The 15,374-nt window shown below is 35.6% G+C and overlaps 1 protein-coding gene across 3 annotated transcripts in view; it reads right to left on the bottom strand.

Moving 5' to 3' along the window:
* LOC149230519 (hypersensitive-induced response protein-like protein 1) overlaps positions 1–12,821 on the bottom strand; it is a 31,280-nt gene extending 18,459 nt beyond the window's left edge. Inside the window, exons 1-2 of one of the 3 annotated variants that reach the window (XM_089378967.1) lie at positions 12,722–12,795; positions 12,238–12,316 (exon numbers count right to left, since the gene is read on the bottom strand). The gene's annotated coding sequence lies outside the window, so the exon portion shown is untranslated. Of the gene's footprint in view, positions 1–11,730; positions 11,891–12,237; positions 12,317–12,721 lie in introns of those variants that run through there. The other 2 variants (XM_089378968.1, XM_089378966.1) reach the window with 2 other exon arrangements.
* Between the last annotated feature and the right edge of the window lie 2,553 nt (positions 12,822–15,374).

A 15,374-nucleotide genomic window follows, 5' to 3' on the forward strand; every position in this document is an offset into this window, starting at 1 on the left:
TTTTTATTTCTGGACTCCATATGCCCAATGGATTGAACTCTCTTTGATATTTGCATGCCCTTCCTTGAACAATAGCCTGCAACCAAATTCAAACAAAACTCCAATCTCATAACTAGCCTAAAATCTTCAAAAAACAAAGTTAAAACTAAAAGAGAGAGCCCTCTCTGATTACAGGTAGGCTAGAACCTGTAATCCAAAGCATGGTTAGTGGTTACCCCGGCCGTATTCCCTCAAGAGTCAAAGGGAACAACCTGGGTGTTAACAGGTGGATCCCACATTGTACAGGCAGCTGATTGGTTCCTTGATGTATTTGGTCAACACTATACCAGATATCTGTTTTGCAGTCAACACGATGAGTCAGTTTATGTGTGAGCCTAGGAAGGTTCACTGGGTGGCTGCAAAACACATTTTGCGATACTTGCAGGGGGCAGTGGATTATGGTCTGAACTACAGGCAGGGAGATGGAGTGAGATTGGCAGGATACACTGATTCTGATTGGGCAGGTTGTGCTTCTGATAAGAAGAGCACTTCAGGGTGTTGTTTTGGGTTGGGTTCAGCAGTAGTGTCATGGTTCAGCCGGAAGCAGCAGTCAGTAGCACTGAGTTCAGCGGAAGCAGAGTATATGGCAGCCAGTCTAGCTAGTTGTGAAGCTATCTGGCTTCGCAAAATGTTGTTTGGCTTATTTGGTCAACCGTTGAGACCTTCAGTGATTTACTGTGATAATCAGAGTTGCATTAAACTGGAGAATCCAGTATTTCATGACAGGTCAAAGCATATTGGGATCAGATATCATTTCATCAGAGACTATGTTCAGAAGGGAGTTGTGAATTTTGAGTATATTTCCACTGATGAGCAAGTTGCAGATATCCTTACCAAAGCCTTACCACGGGGAAAGCATGTCTACTTCAGAGACAAGATGGGTGTGGTGAGGAACACCTTCCTCGGTAAGAGGGAGTGTTGAAATTTGGTAAAGTTACTAAGTCTAATTTTAAAGTGACTTTTATAAAGTCAATGAAAAATTAGAAAGGAAAAGTGACTTTGGAAATAAATGACTAAGTGGGTCTTTATTAAAGTGGGGTGAATTAAAAAATAAAAAGTGAGATTTAAATGAGCATTTAATCTCAGCCATTGATCTAAATCTATTTCAGCCATTGGATTTAGAGATCACCCAAAAGTCACTTGGGTCACCCAAAAGTCATTTGGAGTTATATTAAGAGAGGAAAAGGAGGAAAAGATCACATTCGATTCAATTCTTTCATGAGCAGATTGGGAGAAGGAGAGCAAGAGAGCAAGAGAGATTTCTGAGCAGGGAGGAGAAGGAGACAGTAGCTTGGCACACATTCCAAGGCAGTAGTTGAGCATATTTGTACAGCTGATTCAGCACACAGTGAAAGGCAGATTTTGGCACGATTTTCGAGGAGCAGTTTGCTGGTTTTTCTGCACGCAAAACGAGGGCCATACAACAGCGTTTAATGCTGAAAGTGGGCACAAAAATCGAGGAGACCGTACAACATTTATTGCTGTCCTGTTTGCTGTAATTTCCAGTTTGCTGTGAAGCATGGGAAAAGAGATAAGTTGTAAATTTGCTTGCTGATTTTTTTGCTGAAAATTTCTCACTGTAAAAGGCAATTTTCAGAAATAAAGAAGAGCTCTCAAACTGGTTTTCCCCAAGAGTTGCAGGGGGTTTTTCCAGGGTCACATTGACCAAAAATCTCAGTGTTTAAATGTGTTTTAATGGCTGTTTATTACTGCTGATTTTTATTTCTGCAATTTCCAGAATTTGTGTTTTCAGCAAATTTATTTTTTTCAGCTTGTTAAATGTATGGTTATGGGAAAGGGCATTTAACTATATGGGAGAAATAAGGAGAAACTGAAAACCGGGGTGGGAAAACAGAAATTTCTACAATAAATTGCAACAACAAAATCAGCCCCGAAATCTTATGATAAAAAATATTAAATGAGGACTAAGATAATGAATAATTAAAAGAAATTTTCTATGTTTTAAAGACATAACAACACTAAAACCCTAGATGTCAGCCCTAAACTAGGGTTGGAAAATCATGTAAAATGACATGTTTTCCAATTAATTGCAAACAAACCCTAACCCTAATGTATGATTTTGTTGTACATAAACCCTAATTTACCCTAGAATAAAATAAAAAAATGATGCTAGGGTTTTAAAGATTTCCACAAGAGAGTAGACTAGTGCCTTTTCGATTTGGGGCTAATAGAGTCTAGGAACATACAAACTTAGGGCAACTTTAAGAGTAGAAAACTTGATTCAAAAGAACCAAGGCAAGTTAGCATACTTATTCTAGGGTTTGAGTCTCAATTTTTCAAAGATAGTTTAAGGTAAGGAGCTAATATGCTACTTCCTCAAAGTGTTGGAAGAAGGGTGAATTTAATAGAGATCATGAGAGAAATATCATGTTAACATGCTTAATACATGCATCATCCATCCAATAAAACACGAAACCAAGAATAAAGAAGTTAACTGACCTACTTTGCCATGCATTCATCCAAGCTTCACCAAAAACATCCATGAAAAGAGATCAAATCCACATCCAAATAAGTCCCCAAGCAAGTTGTTCAACTAGTGCTCTATAGCAAACTAGAGAAAAGCTATGTAATCTAAGAGATGTGTGTCTCAAGGGTGACCAATATCAAATGGAATGGATTGTTCTCTATTTATATGAGTAACTAAGCAATTTACTCCAAATCAGTCCTAAAGTCCCTAAAAACATAAATTCTACGATACAAGGTGGATAGGTCATCAAGTTGATACCCAAAATAGCTTCATCAATGCTACAACATAACAAATATCCTCAAATTAACCCACACGTGTTAGTTAGAGTGCTTCCAAGGGTGACATCATCATCAAAATAGGGCTAAAAGTAACCCAAAGGTCATGTCTCATCATTAAAAGGTGCATCTCCTCATCAAGGGGGCATGTCCTAGCCCAAAAGTCACCTCCAATTATCCAAAAGTGCTCTCTCTGCCTACATCATCATCTAGAGTACCACGTCATTATCTAGGAGCAACGTCCTAGCTCCAATAGACAACATCTAATGTGCTATAGGTGTAAGAGTACCCCATGGAGCATGCTAAATCATCATCAAGCTCAACGCACATCAATAAGGGTGCAATGTTCAAGGTATGTGTGAAGCACCATCAATGTCCAAGAGTTATGAGTCAAGCATCATCAACATCCTCCAAAGGACTATGGATATGTTTGGATCATCATCACGCATAAGCTCAAAGAAGCAAGTAAGATCAAGTAGAATGGTCACAAGAGTCGTGAAGCATAAAAACAAAAGCCACTATTAGATACTTTCAAACTTGGGGAGAGGAACAGTTTCTAGGTTGACCCTTCAATCAATAGGTATGTGTGATAAGTGACATGGTTTGGGGTGTACTTCATGAGAGGTGTCATAGTCTTATATTAGGTTATGCTAGACTTTCATTTCATTTTTGTGGAGGGAGTGTTTGCATCTACTTGAGTTACCCTTTCCTCAACACTACTTTTTCCACCCTTTACTTAGCCTTTTTCATTCCTTTGATTTGTCTTGCTTAGCAAGCTTTTATTGATTTCATTTAAGATCCCTTTTAGAATGAGGCAGTTTATTGCTCATCGAAGTTTAGATGTTTTCATAAGTCCATTTTACTTTGATAGGCATGATAAAAATGGGTCTATGATGACGGCCTCATGTGAGGGGATAGAGGTCAAGTTAAATTGGCTTTTCACAATCATCCCATACCATTCTTTTGCATTTTGACATTTTGGCATATGCTTTTATATTTCTTTCTTTTTGCAACTGCAACAACCTCTGGGCAATTTCCAAGCCCCTCTTCTCATTGAATGAGGCAAGCAGGGAACCAATATGAGGGACTAACAACAACCAAACAATAGAAGGGATAACAGATTAAAGACAAATGGTACGTTTCAAGTATGCAAGGATATAGACATGCTGCATCAATCAAGGCCTCCTATTTGTGCCCCTCCTAAACAATGAAATAACCCCAAGCAGTACACTCGACTAGGAAGATGGCCACCAAGGTGAAATGAGGAAACAAGTACAACTTCTAAGCACAATGATCCATTATCTAATTTCAACCTGTGATCCTTACTTAGATGCCCTTATAACATTAAATGTAAGCACTTTTGTATGAGACAATGGCTAGTATGCCTCATGGTCATTGACCTCCCATCATCTAGTGAGCAAACTGATCAAATGGATGAGCTAACCAATGTGTGGGTGAGAGGCATCTGAGAAGTTTCTATTTGAGGATCATTTGAGGTTGTTGGCAAGAAATTCACATCTTAGGAGAAAATTTTGCCTAGGGTTACCCATGTATATGGATGGGTAATAGAGACTATGGTGAAAGAGATGTTTGATGCCCTAGTTAGTCTTTTCTAGAGTTAGAACATAAACAGGGAGATGATATTGCAGAACAAACTCGGATCCATAGAGAGGACTAGATCAGGCACAATCACTAGTTACCTTATGAAGATCATATAGATTCGTGATTAGCTTGCAGTGGTTCGAAGAAAGTTATAGAAGCAGAGCTAGTAAATATGGCATTGAATGGTTTTCCAGAATCATGAAAACTATTTGTCAAAGATATTTGTGCTTGGGAAAACCTTCTTGAATTTGAGAGGCTTTGTGATAATTATATCCAAGAAGAGACTTGGATGGAGTCAAAAGTTAGCAAGAATGGTGGTGATGACCTAGTTCTATTTGGTCAGCCATAAGGGTAGAGGTAAAGGACCTAGGAAGGGTAAGGGAAAGGGTGAGGAGTCAACCTCATAGCAATGAAAGTATGAATCCAGTGAAATCAAGTGTTTTGTTTGTCATAAGCGCGATCAATATCCATCACAACATCTAGAGAAGAAGGGTAAAGGGAAGTAGGTAGCGATCTCTACAAAAACTCAAATGAACAAGCTCGTTGCCAAATTCAAGAAGGATTTCTCAATGATATCTTGCCTTTCTACCAGTGCAATTATGAGGGATCAGTGTTACTTGGGAGCGGGAGCGAAAACGGGAGCGAGAGCGACATTTTCAGAAGCTCCCGGTTTGGGAGCAATCCCGGAGCGTTTTTTATATAATATATATATTTTTTATATTTTGATACATATATGTCAACAAAAACATGTAGAATAATGAATTAGATATAAAAAACATAAAAAAACATAGATTGAACCATATAACAACAATCATCTAGAAGTTATAATCTTCATCAACCACATCCACAAGTTAGTAACATAGTAACATACAACATATTGAGTCTCATGATTCATCAGTCTTAAAGTTTCAAGCTTTCAAAATTCAATATATAACATTTATCATCATTGATCACCAAAGTTGTACTTGTAAGCTAAGTGTAACCATTACAACAAATAATATCTAACACGAAATGAAATGTTATAAAATGAAATGAAATGAAACAACTTTCAACTTTCATGAAGCATCATATTCATAATTCATTACTAATGAGTTATAATTGCCAACTTCAAACTTAAATTGTCATATATTGTTTAAAAAAATATCATAATAAATATGAAAGAGTCAATAGTTATAAAAGCTACCAGAAACTAGAAAAGACAAGTAAATCTATTATCTATTTCTTATGCTTGGGCCTCTTGCCACCACGAGAAATGTCTAATTTTTTAGTCTTGTTGGAAAATCAGGATCTTTGTCATTAATATCACCCTCTGAGCATTAATATCCAAAGGTATCTTTGTCAATAGACTCATTACCTTTGTATCTGTATAGGGATCTTTGTCATTAATATCACCCTCTAAGCATTAACATAAGATAGAAAAAGCATAGCATGTCAAGTCAAGATTTTGTTTGAGTGATGCGTACATTTTTAGGAGGGTCATGATAGAGGAGTTCAACAACCAATGTCACTAACATCAAGGTACATAGAGGGATTGGTGCTCTTGATTAAATACGAGTTCCATACCCTAATACATGACAAAATTCAATGGAAACATTGCAATCCCCCAATCCTGAAATCCTGAAAAACTGATAAGTCTGTTGGATTTTGAATGAAATCTAAAATTCTACTTTCTCCATATGAAATCCAATGAGGCCGGAACCACTCTCAAACATCCCGAGTCATTTCATGGTAATGTTAAAAATTTAAGTAAAAGGATGAAAATGAAGATTAAGGAGAATGTCACTTTTACTTTAAGAATTTAACATTACCATGAATAGCATATCAATACTACAACCTAGACTTGATCATTAAGCTGCCCCACTCAAAAATTATTTGTTTCTTTCGAAAAAAATTGCATTTCAAACATTACTAAAAAAAAAAAATTGCAAAAAAAGCAAAACGCTCCCGACCCGCTCCCAAGTCGCTCCCGCTCGGAGCGCGGATTGGGAGCAGGATCGGGGGGGGGCGCTCCCCCGCAACACTGTGAGGGATATATGGTATGTGAATAATGGTACATCTCAACATATGATATCATCCTGATAGTTATTTTCTAGTTTGAAGAAGCAAGACTTAGGACTACAGATTTGGTACTATTCCCTTCTAGATTGAGTTAGGTAATTCTTTATATTTTGATGATGTCTTGTTTGTTATAGGTCTCCGTAAGAAGTTGCTTTCAATTTCGATCATGGAGGATAAGGGTTTTGTAGTGGAGTTCAAGGACCAACAAGTCTTCATTAGGTCAAATGATTCTAGCCCAGATATAGCACAAATGATAGGGGGTTAGAGAAGGTAATCTATGCAGGTTGTAGGATGAACCTATTCGAGCTTTGGTGCATAACAATGATAGCTTGTGCGAGTTGTGGCACTTGCATCACAAGGTGTTTCCTATTTTGAGGGAGATGGTCATAGGTCTTCCTATTGAGCAACATGATGTATGCAAAGGGTCCAGACTTAGCAAGCACGCCTAGGCCACTTTCCCAAGCAACTAGCAAAGGTCCAAGGGGATTCTAAGCCTAGTACATTTAGATATTCGCGGACCAATGTTAGTAGCATCAATAACAAGCAGCAGGTATTATGTTTCCTTGTTGCATTCTTTGATAATATCTCACTGATCACAAAACTCAGCCACACAACTAAGACTTGCCATAGCTAACACTGAAAGAATATTCTTCGTTCAACTAGGAACATATAAGACATCATCAAAGCTCAAGAACATCACCTAATGGCATGCAAAAATAGATTGAACTTGTCACCTATAACTAGATATGAGACACCATCAACCATCTCCACTTGCATGTTGACCTCCTACTCCTAAAGTCTATTGAAAAAATGCCTTCATATTGAAGGCCATGTGTCTGGATCCTCCATTGTCCACATACAACCTACATTACAAACTATGTTAGTGGAAAGGCATGAGAACATGGAGAAGGTTGTCTCAAGCTTCAATTAATACTCATCCACTTTGCATGAAGCTTCTACACTCGTTGTAGTCTACTTATGCTTTCCCTTTCCCTTCTTCTTTGGACACTAGAATCATAGTAGCCCATCTTGTGGCACTTGAAGCACTTCACATGACTCGAGTCTTGCTTTCCCTAGCTAGAGGAGAACTTGAATCCTCCTTCTAACCCCTCCCAAGTCCTCCTTGCTTACCTTCTCTCCTCATCTTCTCGATGACGGCAACATTTTGGATCTCCTAAGGTGTAGGTGAAATTGTTTCTAGGCTTGTATCTTCCTAGGAAAAATCATCCCAAAGCTTCTCAAAGGTGGGTAGCTTCCTATAAATACAAACATCCCAAACAAAAGGCTCCCAACATGAAGAGAACCCATTTAATGCTATGGACACTAACACATCATTCTCCACCTTCACCTCAATAGCAGCACATTGAGTTTGATGTTGAATGATTGTCATAAGGTAACCGGCCACTTTTTGTACTGCTCATGCATGGGGTAGTGAGCTTGTTTTTTGGCATCATCTTGCAAGAAATATTCACACTAGTACTGAGTGATCAAGGCATCATACATATCCTAGGACAACTTAATCTCTAGAATGTCAGAGATGAAATGGTCTTTCACAAAATCAAGAATGATTCTCTTAGCTTTGTTTGCCTTTAAGTTATGTTCAGTCAACTGTGTGGGATTGGTAGGCACACTTAAACAAAACAAAATAGTCAGGGATAAATTAGATCAACAACCTATCTCAAGTGTAAATATTCTCTTCACTCACAGGGGCACTTAGGGTATCATTACCTACAACCTCTCATTAGTTTGCATCATTCAATCACTAAAGACTCTTGGGCATTGATGCCTTACAACAACTCCCTCCCATAGGCCCCATCCATACATGGATTCCTTGAAGATTTCAGCAAACATGCTCCAATACCATGTTAATTTCAGATCATGGTAAAGCAGATTCTACACTGAAAAATAATCCCTCAACACTAGGAAACTTAAAAATTACACTCCTATCAAAATTGCATAGCAGCAGGGAGACAATCTCCAAGGGTAGGGTACATGTATTGGAAACGAGATGTCTTAGGCTCCTACAGACATCCCTGGAGACCCCTGCTGACCCAATAGACACCACTGAAAAGTCTCCCTGAAGACCTGGGCCATCTCCAATAGACACCGCTGAAATCTCCCCACGAAATCTTTATAAGAAACAAAAAGAGTGAGTAAAATTTAGAACAAGCTAAAGTCAATGTAAAATAAGAACATGACAAAAATCCTAGGTAGATCCACAAGGAAAGTCAACTTGTCAAGGGCTAACTTATTTTAATTTTTACCATTTTTATTTCACCCTCGAGTTTTCACTCTTCAAGCAGTCCTTGTTCGAGCCTTCACTGTTTGAGGAATATCGAGCCGTTGAAGCAGTTTGCAGATGCCAGACTTTGGGCTGAGGAGAAGGACTGCTGAGGAAAGGAGTCCTGAATTTATTATTAGAGCAAAAGAGACACACCAGTTCTTGTTTCTGAATTTATTTTGCAGCTTGCACAGTCTAGACTCCACAATTATCTTAAAGGAATTCTTAAACCTCAAGTCCATTTGACATATCCATGTTGATAATTTGGTTTTAAATTTAAGTTTTGAGATACTTTTACTGTTATAGACTAGAGCTTTGAGTTCCAAGTTTACTAGTTTAGAGTAGGGACTTTAATTTACTGTTATTGAATTCTTTAGTTTTGAGAAGAAAAAAAATGTAAAGGGCAAGAGTTAAAATTTAAAACCCAGATTTCGATTGAGAGATGCATTTCTAATTTAAATGTTTCACATTGAATATTTAACAACAGCAACTGCAATTAAATTCTGATAGAGTAGTTTCAAATTTGAATTCAATGTTCATCATTTTATGATTTTAAAATTTAAGATTTCAATTTGTATTTCTAATTTTTTAATTCTCGCCGCCCTGTAACTAGATTTCAAAGATGGTGTACCCGTAATAAGTACCCGTCTCCTGGCAATTATGCAAGACTGTAAATTCTGAATGGTAGAGTCTACAGACAGACAGATAACTGAACATTATTACAGAAAGCTAGTATTGCAGCACCAGTCACATCTCCACCTATTAACTCCGAAAACAGAAATTACAACAGCTCAAAACCAAATTGTCGATGCCATTCAAATCTCTAAGACTTCATATAAATGGTCTGCCATGTCTCTCTTTTACATAATAGGAGGTCCAAGGTTGCAAAACATGTAAGCGTACTATGTGGAGTGCCCCCTATGACTACCAAAAGCCTACTCACCTAGGATAGTGCCCTAGTTTGTATGAGTAATTTCCTAGAATAACACACACACTACTGGTGAAGTAAACTACAAACTTTAAAACACTTCACCGTCTTCAAACTTGTGCCCTCCTAGAATAAATCAATCACCATGCAACGCGCTTTTCCTAAAACTGGAAATTTGCTCTAAACATGTGGCTAGTTTAAATCTGGAAAACTAATCCAGCAATGGGCTTTTTCTAACTTAAGAACAACACTTAAGAGAATAAAGCGCCTAAACTAGAACAGAAAAAACACTTCTAAGTAAGGAAACGCCAGCACTCTGAAGATAGCAACTCTAAAACTAGCGCATGCATGCACCTCTATCTCTAACTGTCTATAAGTGCTGCTGCGCCCTAATTGAAGCTTCTATGCTCCGCTTTAAACCATGCACCCAACCCGTCCAGTACAATACATACAGAAACAGAAACTGCACTAATTCTGCTGAGTGTGCCAATCTGCTGCAGCCACTAAAGAATATACAGCTGTGGAATCTGCTGCTCCTACTGGAGGAGAATAGTGACTGAGGCAGCAATATTCACAACATAGAGTCCAAGAACATAAATGGATATTATTGCTGTTGCAGCCATTACAATAATAAAATCAACAATAGATATGAGCTCAGCATATTATTTGTATAAATTGAACTTAAGTGTAGAGGATAACAATCATTCCTTCTGACTAACAAAGATAAAACCAATTGACAATATCCTTCATAATTATCATAAAAAAGATGTGAATTAAAGAGAAAAAACAAACTTGAATCATGAACTACTCCATAGGAAACATGATCCAAGCAAGCAACACATAGATTAGCAGATGCGCACAACATAGGTATCTCTTCAACAGATATAATTTTATCATAGGAAACATGATCCAAGCAAGCAACACATAGATTAGCAGATGCGCACAACATAGGTATCTCTTCAACAGATATAATTTTATCATAGATATGTCATAGGTGCGACTAGCATAGAAGAAGACATTACTTCTCATGCAAGAAATCTCTACCACTACCAACTTATTTACAAACCAACAGTGTACATTGTATACCTAAGTTCTAACTTTCAATACAAAAAATGCAATTTTCATTTGAAGGCCCATCCCGACAACCATATTTATTATTGATATTTTAAAACTTAAGACTTCTAGTCCTCACTTCACTCAATGGTTTACCAAACACGAAAGATCTCTATCTTGCAAATTGTTTATCAAAAATGGAATGACAAAAAACACTGAGAACGTTTCTTTAAGACAAGCCTATGTATGCTCATTTATCCCTTTTTCTTCCTTCACAAACCACTAAGGTCAAATTATCCTCTCATTTACCAGGATTTTCTTCTAAAACGATTCTCAGAAGCATTGCAGTAAACAGATTTCAAAACATATTTATTGTAATTAAGATGTATTCAAATATTGAATTAGGATCTGAGTATCAAAATAAACCACTGCCGTTTGTGAGGTTTGCATGTTCTAAATTCAAAGAACTCAATCTTTAACCATAGAGAATCTAGCATCAATCTGTCTATTCATCATATGCAGGAGAAATTCCCTTTCCTAAAGAAAAATCACCATTTCTATCCAGAGAATGAATATAAATACTAAGTAAACGACAGTCGCAGAGAAGGATCCCACCAATACAGGATATACTTGCATCTATCTAGAATTCATAATTAACCGGATTGCAACTCATTCAGCGCTCAAAGGGTTTCCCCTCCGAAGGAAGGGGAGGGGATCGTGTCTATGAAAGGCAGTTTCTTATCATCTTCACCGATATCCTCATATACGCTAAGCTGAATAGATACAGAATCTAGTGTAAAATTCGGTTGCTCGCAAGGACCGTATGGTGAGCTTTCACAATACCATAACCCTCCTTGATGTCAATATTAACTTCATAAGGCGTCACATCTTAATGAACAGGGCAGTGGAAAGACTACCCTAGACAAATAGGCCAGAGGAAAGACAAAGCCAGACACCAGTGTCATTTTACTTCCGGATTTTACTTGGAAAGGATGGGAACTCATACCTGAAGCGTAACAAAGCTGTCAAGATGAGATGGTATGGAGAATGATGCACAGGTCTGATCAGATGCCAAAAATATTATTACGAACTGCTAATAGCACATACGATCTGAAATATGTGTGTAGCGCAGTCAGTTATATTGTCCTCCCACACACATTGAATTGATCACGTAGACAAAGACACAATCGAACAGATAAGAATTTGATATTATCCACACACAATGAAGTGAACCGGTCCAAAGAGGCATCAATTCAAACGGAAAATAATTGACAAAGCCATTCAAATGCAACAAAATAAGCACAGGCGGGTCAAATGAGTAAAATGAACGGCAGAGAAACGCCCTAAATTTAAACCGATACCCATCGGTGGATTTTATGCGAATGCAAATTCCAGGAACGATGCTAGATTTCCGACTGTAAAAATAAACCTAAATTTATCAGACGGATTATTGCAGTATATCGAAAACCAAAACGTCAACGAATTCAAAAAAGTTGGACAAATGCTAGTTTACCCTGAATCTAGGTCAATTTCCAGTAAGTCGAAAGTATTGACAAGCTGAAGAGATCTCTACAAATTGCTCCGCACATTCCCTGAATATTAAAAATGCCGCATTGTCAACATTTAAGCCGATTCCCAGAAATTAAGGTTATTGACCCGAACTTGTGGGACAAGGGTGACTCATATTATCCCGTTTTTCCAGGTAAAAACAGCTCTAAATTTAGAAAGAATTATAAAAATTATATTGAAAATTAGAGTTCAAATCATATCGAAAATTACAGTTCCATTTTATACTTTAGTTAATTTTACAATGATCCAATTTTTCTTAAAACCTTTTCTCTCAATAAACCTTTTCAAAAACCAACCCAAAAACCAGATTCAAAAAAAAAAAGAATGAAACGAGTTGAATATTATTTAGATATTATGAAAATTCTCAACCGAACAATTTCCTAGATATTAAAAAGCAAACAATTATTCCCTGAATTCTAACGGCTTACTCGGTGGAATGTGCCAGAATTCAATGAAAGCCGGTAGTCTTCGCTTTCCTTGCAACAGGTTATAGCATTCAAAATCTCTTTTATATGTATATATATTTATTCCCAGGGAAACGGTGTATTTAAGAAACGGTGTATATATATATTAGGGTAAATATGCTTTTGCATAAGGTTTTTAAGGTAAATTATGTTTTTGGATAAGGTTAAAAAAAAAAAACTATAATGTTTTTTTGTTTTGAAAATCATGGAAATTCCAGTTATATTTTGATAAAATTTAGTAGAAATTTTTCTAAATCTAAGTTATAGTTGTCAAACTTCAATATTTTGGGTGTTTTTTAAGGTTTTTGATGGTGCTGAATCCATTTCCACCATCAAAAATAAGATTCAAACACTGCTATTGCAAAGATTTTTTGAAATTCTTTTACGCAGATCCGGGCCACTTTTGACAGTCAGCCCAATTCCTCCACCTCACTCCAAACAAAATTGCTTTTAGATAAAGTTTTTTTGAAACAAAATTATATAGATATATATATATATATTTATTTATTGTATGGTAAATTGTGTGTATATATTTTAGAGTAAGCATGTTTTAAAACAGCTTTGATTTAATTAAAAGTTTTAAAATATATATATAGAGAGAGTATATTGTGTGTATATATATTTTAGAGTAAGCATGTGTTTTTGGAGTATGTTTTAAAAACAGTGCCCAAAATTTAGAAGCATCTTGCTGGAGCCGGGTAATTTCAGCTAAATAGTTTTAATTAGATAACATTCATGAATTAACTTATATTTATAAATAACAATTAATAATAATTATCTTACTTTAAATTATGATAATTTTTTTTATTTTTAAAATAAACTATTTACTATATATTAATAGTAAAGAGAAAACCATGTGGCGTGGCTGGCCTGTTTTATCGCTTCCCGATGACTCAAAGTCGTCTGCATCGCAGGAAACGTATTGATGGGATGAATCTGTTACTAAATTTGATGTTAACATCAAATCCTATAATCTATAAGTTTCATGAAAAACGGCAGAATTTTTTATGTGAGATGACCCGCTCAAGAGTAATGAATGTACCGAGTCCATCCTATAATATATAATTTGAGTCCACGGTTTCATGATAAGGGTGGAATTATTGTTTGAGGCGGTCAGTTGATAGAATACATAATTGGTTTTACAATCTACGAAGTTTTGGCATCTATGCGTTGCCATGATATACTTTGAATAAGTTGATTTTAATAATTATTTTGAATGATATTTAATTTTATTTTGAGTGAGTTTAATGATTAAGAGCATGTATTTTTTTTAAGAGATTAGAGGTTCAAAATCAGAGGGGTAGAGTATGTATGTCTTTGTCAAATCTGCTAGTAAAACAAGTTTGCACTCAATAAATTTGATTCCTCTTGGTGCTTGGTAAATAAAAAGTGAATCTAAATCTTTGATTCCTCTTGGTGCTTAGTAAATTTAAGTGAAAAGTGAATCCAAATGTCAATCCTTAATATATATAAAGTGAAAAGTGAATATATATATATATATATATATATATATAATCAAAATTTAAAGTCCAAAAACTGCTTAATTTAATTTTAATTATTATTATTTTTTAATTTAATTTATTTTTTCTTTTTATATTTAGGAGTAGTCTAACTTATAGATAATCAGCCAGATTGTGATTTTTTGTTGTTTAAAATACAATTTTAGGCAAGATTGTGATTTTTTGTTGTTTAAAATACATTTTTGAATGATAAATAGATTCAGCACCCAACCAGATTGTGATTTTTTGTTATTTAAAATGCATTTTTGAATTCATAAATAGATAGGCACTTGAATTCTATAGATTAAACAACTTAAACTCAAGTTTTTAAGAATATCTGTTGGATTTTGGTTAAAATTAACAAAACAAATGCCATGAAATAACCCATTTCAATTAGACTACCCTTATTTTTATGTAATTTGACAGAGTCAAAATGTTTACACATTATATCTCTTCCAAACTGGGATAGAGCTCAGTGCAATACATTGAGAAAAAGTTTTGATGTTAATATTTTATTTATTTTATTTGATTAATATGATGATAATGATTAACATCCAATGAAACTAAAAATGGTATATCCTATTTGGAATTTTTAGAAGTTTATTTCAGCTTTGATGTTAATATTTTCTTTGATTAATATGATGATAATGATTATCATCGAATGAAACTAAAAATGGTCTATCCTATTTGGAATTTTTAGGAGTTTATTTCTATCAACAAAAAGCATTAAGAGAAGTGGTCCAAGATTATCATAGTATTGTTGAGCTAAAAGGTAAGAAGATTGGTAGTGTGACAAATAGTTTGAAATTTATATTTAATTTGAGTATATGATGGACAATCTAAGAGAAATTGCTTTTCATTTTCAACCCACTTAGTGTCACAAAGGTGACAAACTCTTTCATCCCATTGGGTTTTGGGAATTGACCAATGTCTAGTTTCACTATGGAGCTCATGAGAATTTTCTCTTATTTTAACAATGTTTATTCTCTTCTTTACACTAGTCAAGACAGAGAGATATTATTTATTTTCAAAATTTTCTTTTTCCTTTTAACCTCTTATCACACCACAATTTCTCCTTAAAATTTGAGGTAATACTATTTTTAATATTATGCTTATTC

This window comes from Pinus tabuliformis, chromosome J, assembly GCF_031772625.1.
Source record: "Pinus tabuliformis cultivar Carrire ecotype Pingquan chromosome J, CPIR1, whole genome shotgun sequence".
Classification (NCBI taxonomy): Eukaryota; Viridiplantae; Streptophyta; class Pinopsida; order Pinales; family Pinaceae; genus Pinus; species Pinus tabuliformis.